Here is a 9,097-nt window from a genome sequence, read left to right on the forward strand (position 1 = left end):
TGATTACAAGACACTCTATAAGCAATATGACGGGAAGAACATCCTTCCTCACGTAAAGCAACAATAGCACTCTTTCTTGGTGTCAACTGCACGTAAAACGCCATCCTGACACAAGCAAGGAATGACTGCAACTCTTGCAGAAAGTGCTTATATAGCTGCAAGTAACAGCTGATGCAATATTACGTCATCACCTAAGCGCGTCAGTCTTATCTGATGCAATCTGTAAGAAATATTGTCATATACTTACGTTATTCGGACGACAATTACAATATTAAGGGGTGATGCACTTTCTTTGAACACCAGTGTATATAAAATATGGCAACCTACACTCTTAACGACATCTGTTTTTCAAAGGCATTTCACCTTAAATGATATAAATACTATTACCTGTATTTTATACGATGAATACTGTTTTCGCTTTTAACGACATTCACGCTTAAATATAAAAATTAGGGTCGGTCATTAGGGGGACGATAGCCGGTACAATATAGGCTGAGCTGGATTGCAAGGGATTGCAAATCCCAGCAATGGCTTCTCCTTTCTATCATTCCAGGTAAGGAGAACCCCCTCATCCGTCCTTTCCCCCAACATTAATTTTTGCACCCGGCTTGTTTCTCATGAACTATAGGACCGGCCCTGATCATAGAATAATTGCATCTCTCTCTCATTTGTCGAATGTTACAAATATTGGAGGTTTTTTTTTTTTTTTTAATTTATTTGCTTAAACTATAAATACGAAAGGTATTAGAGCCTATAGCACTTAGTACCGTGCGTGGGCTGATAGTTGAGAAGATGAAACATGTTTTCAGGAAATACTTGTGAATCGAGGGTGTTCAAGAAAATAGAAGTTGAAGGAATAAATGAGGCAGAAGAAAAGTTGGTTCTGTGAGTTTGAAGTTGGACATTGTGGCATAGTGTTTGGATAAGGCGACACTAGTGGTTTCTAACATCTGCGCCATAGAACTCTTGGGATGTATACAGAACCTCTGTAAAAAGTAAGTTCTGGCTACTTGGCCGCAGGGCTCCTAGTGGGACTCCATGTTTTCAGGTGCGAAGAAAAGTACAAAGAGTTAGTGTTGTCATTTGGATTGTCCTGGATTTAATAATATGTGCTTCAGGTGGGTACAACGCCTTCTTTGGAATACATCCTGAGCGAACTTAGTGAAAGCTATGTAGAAGTTTTCTTCTGTGAGAAAAAAGGTGCTCAGAATTTCGGGGATTTTCCTGTATCTTCATGAATAGTCTAGTCCGGTAGTCATCATACTGGGAACAGAGGTACGTGACATGTTTCCAATTTTCTTCATATCCACAGACAGAGAATGGGTTGTCTTCAATTCCGAGTGTGGTTAATTTATGTCTAATGAGCCATGCCCTGTAAGCAGGACGGTGACTTGGAGTCCTGGGGCAAATCACAGAGAAGGCCTTGGGATACAGTGATACAGTTGGAATAATTTTTTTGGTTACAGTATCTTTTGTTGTCGAATTCCAGTGATCTTGCCATATTTCATGCAGCTTATCTGCTGTCCTTTTCTTTTCTTGTTTTGGGTCGCTTGCTGTGTCAAGCTGAATGCTAGCGACTGTGCAAGGGATCCCATTTTTAGTTTGTTGTAATCCACTTTTGATGACTTCGAGGTAGAGGGGTATAGAGCCAGGGCCAGCCAGGACCTAGAGAGCGGGGGTGCCTACGGTGCAACAAGGTCTTGTGATGGTTTAGAGCATAGAACTTTGCATAGAATCCAGTTTTTTGCGATTTCTGTCAAGGGTGAATCTGTGACACCATACAGCTGCACCATAGCAAACTATAAAAGAAACTAATTCTGTAGGAAGATAACGCTGTAGATGCGAGAGAATACTCTACGCTTAAGCCCCTAGTCGTCCCGGCTGATTCGCTGAATCATGGCAGTGTGTTTCCTTATCCTAGGTACTGCAAGTGGGGAAAAAATGTTAGCTTTGTGTCTATTAAGATTCCGAGGTATTTAATCTCACATTGGAGCCTTATTAGTCTATTCGCGATCTTGATTGTTGAACGGCTTGAAATCTGCAAGATTCACTCCATCAGGATTGGCTTGGTCTTTTCTTCGGAAATGAGAAGTCGATGTACTGTAGGGCAGCCTAGTCCTGCAGTTTTCTGAGTGCATGTTTTGATCCGGATTCTAGCTGCGCCCTGTTCTCAACATGGATTATCAGGATGAGGTCATTAGAATATGCCATTGAGGAGGCTTACTGAAGGTCCATCCCAGGAACTCGTCCAGGACAATGGACCAAAAGAATGGTCCCAGGACAGAACCCTGAGGGCAGCTCTGTGTGAATAGTTTGGTGAAGCGCTGAAACGTTGCAGCAACACTAACTTTTCTGTAGGTGAGGTATAATTGTATGCTCTTGCATTCTCTTGTAATATCAAACAACACGCGGCTGAGAATGGCTAAAAGAGTAAGCCTCCATTGGAGAAAGAGATGAATCAGCTCGAAAAGAGATGATTCCAAATTACTAAGTCTCCAATAGGGAACATCAAAGTGAAAATATGCCCACGTTACCACGACGAATCGTAAATTGAATAAGTAGAGTAAGTGAGATGAACAGTGGTTCAATCAACCGATAATTGTGATTCTGTCAGCAGAAGTAAGTGGGTCTTGGCAGACTGTAAGTAGAAATGGATATCAATGAGATTGGAACTGGGAAATGAACAAGAAAGTGTTTGGTAGGTTTATATCTTTTGGCAGATAAGTTTGTTCTATTAGTTCCACCACTGTTCATGATGTATTCAATAGTAAGAAAAGGCGGAAAGAAATGATGTATGAAGGTATGGTTTACACACAGCAAAAATATACCTAGCTCCTTGACAATTTGTAGCCTCGACAACGCCGCTCGAATGCACACTACTCAGACGCCTTACCGGTTTTTCAAGTGTGCATATATAAGCGGCATCTTCAGCACTCAATGAAGAAGAGCACAGATCGTGGCCAACCAAATGGCATTATGAATACTGCCTGAAATAATTAGCAGTAGTAGAATCACGACCGTATTTAAGATGGTCTTATTTTTGAGAACTATGCCAGTTTTCCGTCACGACCGCTCTCTCTGAGAGCACTGTGCTTATTAACAACGAAAACTGAAAGGGTTGAAACTCACGATTGGTGTCTTACTGTTTGTTACAGACTCAGAAGTAAAATATAGTCCAATAACTATTAACGACTGTGCACACGGATCCATAAGTATATATAAAGAAAAGTCTTATAAGTCCATTCGTTACATGTGCCCGACTATTGTGATGCTCATTAGGGCCTAATAATCCCTGCCTGAACCAATGGCACAGCTAAATGCTCGCTACTAATCTTCAATGTGCCAGAAGACCCAGAATTACTGTGCCTGTTCTATCCACACACATGTGCTTGTTACTGTATCAGTACAGACAACTTCAAGGTCACTGTCCTTCGTTGGAAGCACAGTTGATATAATCACCGGTGGAAAAGACCTAAGTTCGAATCCCATCAGTGATGCGAGGAGCTTTTGTAAGCCTTTTTCACAACGTGCCTGAATTAGTCTGTCCAGATTTTCTGGAAAATTTCTTTCCAGAAAAAAGCAAATAGACCACAGAACACACACATTTTAAAGAGATATGTACGGCGAAATATGGCTTAAGTTGCTGATGTGCTTTAAAGCGTACCACAACAACAAGATCACTGTTAGCTTGCACAATTGCGAGAGCAGACATGAAATCATAACTCTGAAGTGCAGTGAATTCAGCTGTTGAAAAAGGACCGGACTGATTGTCTCTGCGTACTTTCAAACTTTAAGTATTGAATTAAGCATCATTTAGCATTTAATTAAGTAGATAATATATCGTAACTTAATCTCCTGTTTATTAACGATGTTAATCTTTTAATACATAGTTAACTTCTTGGATATACTTTGCTCTTCTATTCTTCTGTTAAACAGCGTGGGAACCTGGGATTTTCTATTTCTTAGTTTGGCACCTTCACTCCACCTAGGCCCAATTTGCTATCTGACTGCTTTAATGTTATCTTGCTCTCACAGAAGAGTTCCCAGGCAGTGAGGGTAATTTAATTCCCCTAATTAGTTTTTTTGACTAAATTAGCAAAGAATAATTTTTATTTCTTTGGCAGGCCAAGTGTGTGTGTGTCTCTCTGCAATTAACAAGACTCAAAGTTTACAAACAAAACATGAATTTATTACACATAATTAGTTACAAAATTTCTCGATACTTCTCTATTAGTGACATATACCAAAATTTTGTTTTGATGTGTTATACTAATCTGCTCTAATTCTGATATACTATAAATACAATTCACTGTGGGCGCCTCCGTAGCCAGGTGGGAAGGAGTAGCAGTGCGTAGTACACGCTTCTTGATTAGACCTGGGTTCGAGCCCGTGACCACCAAATACGGAGGATGCGGAAAGATCAGAGAATGACCTCCGCATATCCCAGGAGCAATATGGCCTTAGTTGCTAATGCTCCTAAAAACCAAATAACAACAACAACAACAACCCCTCTACTTCAGGAGTCGTAGATCTTGGTCATTCTCTGTCAGCAGCACGAGGTGTAAAGGTCCCATGTTCACAAAGGCGGCGATGGATACCTTCAAACGTTTTCCTGTCTGGACATCTTCGTTCTGGGAACCTTTCGTGGTACAAACGACGAGCCTCTGGAGCATTGCCGTCCGCCAAACCGTACATAAAGTGCATATCCGTTTGCTCCTGATTTGAGTACATGGTCGGAATGGAAAACCACCAGATGCTGTCAGTACCTTGTGATGAAGGAAATCACCTGCGGGAGATAAGACATTCCGGTTAATAACTCGGGTAGCCGACCGGGCTAGCCGAGTGGGTAAAGTACCTGCCCGGCAACCCAAAGGTCGCGGGTTCGATTCCCGCCTCGGGCTTGGATCAAAGTACTGCAAAAACCTTGGGAGGTGCAATATGGCCACAGAAGCCGATGCGCCAATAACTACCAAATCAAAAAAAAAAAAAAAAAAATAACTCGGGAACCAAGCATTTCCGGAACTTTGTTGATATAAAATATTTTTATTGTCTACATATGAGGAACTCATTCCTGAAGTTATTGCTAGTAGTATGGATTTTGCAGTTATATATATATATACAAATATAGAATTGCAGAAAGGAGAAAAGTCCTTGTTTCTCTAACTCTTCCTTTCTTATAACCTCATATTCCACAAATCTCTGTAATAGGATTTCACTAAAATATAACTCGGTTGTGAATCCCTTTTCTCTCACATACAATTACTCTCCCCCTTTATATTTCCCTACTATTAGGAATGCACAAAATAACTCTCTCTCATAACATTTCGTAATAAATACATCCTAAATTTATTAGTAGGCTTTGACTTTACCTTCCTAATATGCCATCATTTATGCTTAACTTTCTCTCTCTCTCTGTATCCCACGTTTAGTTCATTACTTAAGTTATTTAATACATTGGGGTTTACCATTTTGTTTATTCCTTATTTTTATACAGTTTAAGCAGACACTTAATTCTTGCGTCCTAATAAACGTCTTCGGCTCCTACTTCGAATGCAAGGGGGGGGGGTGGATCTCCTTCGGTGTTTACATCACTCGTTCCCCTCTGACATGGCTCCGGACGTCTACAACTCCTTTAGTCAGTTTGGACTGGCATCCTCGCTCTATATAACTGCTATCATCTGCTTGGCTTCCTTGTCAATCATCTTTCTCTTTCGCACTGTGAAAATTAAACATCAGGCTGCTCTCCTCGGTAGTTCCACCTTGCCTTCTTCCTTGAGAGCACAGCACTGAGTCGGGACGATCAACTCAGTCCTTTCCACATGACCGTTCTACTGCTCTCTTGTTCCAGGCATCTACTGGATTGACACTACTCTCGAGTAGTGCATTTAAAAGTTGCCCTCACTCCTGGTTTTTAACTACAGTTCCTTGGTCCACATACTTTCTCTACTTTTATTGTCCAATCATAACAATTTCCAGAAGATTTTCTTCTCCCTTATTCGCCAAATTTTTATTCTCTTTTTGATAATACCTTTCCGTGGGTTCGCCCCTGTCCCACGGAAGTTTTGTTTTTCGTTTTTCAGTACGGCCACCATCTCACGGCCCCGCTAGTTATATGTTGAGCTCTACTTTTCATTTATCTCCTAAATCTTTCCTTTCTATTCCATTTATTCGTGAAATTAGCACTATTGTTCACTCCCACTACTTAACTGCAATTCTATTCTTGGTTCTTCAACGGGACCCTATCCTTTCAGCTTCTTACCCTGGGGTTGCGGCCCTCTAGTTCTTCCATTACAGCCTTTTTCAACCCTAGTCGATTCAACCCTACCAGAAAATTTTAATTCCATTATCAAAAAAAAAATAATAATAATAATTAATTTCCTTATATTTGTAAGATTATTACTGTAAGATTTGTACTATTATTATTTGTAAGATTGGTATCTTACAATAGCTCACTCATGCTATAATGACACATACGATTATTGTAGCGGTGTTACAATATTTGTAATGTGTTTAGTTGGGGAGGTTTCCTGGAGGATGCTTCATTCCGTGAATGTATTATCCTAACTAAGAAGTCGTGAGGGGAAGACATGAAATGGTCTGGGGGTTGTTTTTCGTAGTATGGACTAAGTCCATTAGTTAAAATGCATCGGTATAACTATGCATGCTGCGTCCTACATTAATATCCTGGCCAATTCCGTTTGCTCTGCATTATGGCAATTTTATGGAAGTGGCCCTCACATCTTCCAAAACAACAACTCTCCATGTGACAAAGCAAGGATTGTGAAGGTGTAGTTTTAAGAGAATAACATCGGAATATTGCAGTGGCCGGCACAAAGCGCCAACCTCAACCGAACTGAGCATCTCTGAAAGAATGGATTGGAACTCAGAATTAGCAAGGCCAAGACAGGCTACTTCATTAGTGAAGCTAATGAATACTTTAAAGGAGGCGTGCAGCACAACAACAACACCAGATTTCTACCAGAAATTAGCCAAATGCTCTCCATACCGTATTGAAGTAATCCTTATGGCCAAAGATGGGTCATAATTTTTTTGAATACGTATGTTTTGTTTGAAACTGCGAATATCCCATAATTTGGTAGGGTCATGTGAATCTGCATCACTAAGTTTTCTTATTTCTTGTGCCATTAAACCTCTCGTCTCAGATAAGTGCTCTGGTCGGTACACCCTTATCCCAGCACTGACCATAACTGTTGCGAGATATTGTGTCCTCACACGCCATATTATGCTTTCCTTCGACGCTAGGGGCTACTTGGGCGAGGTAGATTTCCTGCAGAATAATAGCACCATGGCAATATTGCTCGCCCAGTGACACCGCTGCTTCTTGACACATTTCTGGAGGGCCTCATAATTTTCTATATCTTCCCAACTGCTTGAGTCGCCTCGCTAATCCGTTCTCAATCTTGCAACTTTTGGTTGTGAATTTATTTTATGGAAAAAGTGTGGTGTGCTCAAATGGTGCTTCAGACGATTACTTAGTTCCCCCACCTTTAGTGGTCATTCTGAGTGGAAGAGCACGCGACCAACGTTCTGGGATATATCCCGGAATGTGCTGATTATTCTTTTATTAGAAATTCATTTTCGGGTGACGCATAAACTGATACAGTTCATATTGTATTGGATCCATATTTAAAATACATCAGAATTGCAATATTATTACGTTCTTTAAGAACTTAAGGCTAATTTACATCATCAACTTGTGCGATATGGTTAAGCTGCATTCAGCCCTTAAATTGAAAGATATTTCAGTGCAAGTTTTACACATCAAGTCATTGTGTCGCAACTTAACTCGCCTGCAGCAAATTATGCATTTAGAAGAGTACATTTTTAAGCTGGCATTTAAGCTGTCATAACAAGGGCTAACAATGATTTATTCAGAAGGAAACGGGTAGTCCCATAGGAACATACTCGCGTAGAAATTTGAAAAGGATATCTCTTGAGTAAACGTGATGGCATCTCAATCTAATACAGACAAAGACAAACATTAGGTAATCGATACCTTCCCTTTTTTTTATCTGATTATTTCAAACGCTTAACAGTCATGAATAAGCAAATTTGCTCGCAGATTTGAAACGTTAATATCTATTATTCTTTTTCGTATTTCAACATTCTTAAGTTGGTGGTTGGAAATGAAGCAATATTATAGAAATATAACATTAGTAAAGCCAAAGGGCGCAAGTAAGCGAACTTCTGTATAAATAAAAATAGAAAAATAAAACAAAATCAATAAAAAAAATAAATAAAACACACTATTCATGCTATCTCCATTCTCACAAGATAATCATCCAATTCGGCTTTGAATTTAGCCAGACTGTCTGCCTCGTTGGAAGGCAGCTTATTGTAGTGTTCTGTAACCTGCTGTCCATAGGTGAACTTCAGATCATGCCTTTTGTTATTCTCTGGGATTTCATATTTGTGTTCCCTTATTCGCGTCTGACCTACGAGAGAGAGAGAACAGACCTTCCTAATTTATTTTTTTCAACCCCTTCAGGGCTTATTCACCTGAATGAGATCTCCTCTTAGGTGTCTACTTGTCAAACTTTGCAATTCACTGTTTGTGAGCCAATTTTCATATGTACATCCACTTGCCTTCATCATTAATCTGATCGCTCTTCTTTGAACTCTTTCCAAGAAGTTCTGTCTTTTTTTTTTTTTTTTTTAGGTGCGATTCTACCTGAACATATTCCAAATGTGGTCTGATTATCATCTTGTACTAATGACGTCTTTCTTCCTGCTAGCAACTACTCCGCGTTTTGAAAAATAAATCACTGATTTTTTTTCTCAGAAAGGGTGTTTCTGAATCATTTTCTAGTTCTCATTTCAAAAATGGACCGTTTGTTTCCATAACGTGAAGTTTCTTCAAAAATCACGAAAGGATTTTTCACAAATTTTTATTAATTTTGGCAGAATTTGTGAACTGAAATTATTACAAAATGTTGCTTTTACCACAATTTTATATTTAAGAACATGTTGAAAACACTTTTAAAAAGAGCAGTGTGGCAAAAAATCTACTAAACGCTCACTATTCATTTTAAAAACTGACCTACGATGGCCAAAAATGTTGTTTCTTTGATTTTCT

The sequence above is a fragment of the Mastigoproctus giganteus genome, chromosome 7 (assembly GCF_048544385.1).
Source record: "Mastigoproctus giganteus isolate SK-2022 chromosome 7, ASM4854438v1, whole genome shotgun sequence".
Taxonomy (NCBI): Eukaryota; Metazoa; Arthropoda; class Arachnida; order Uropygi; family Thelyphonidae; genus Mastigoproctus; species Mastigoproctus giganteus.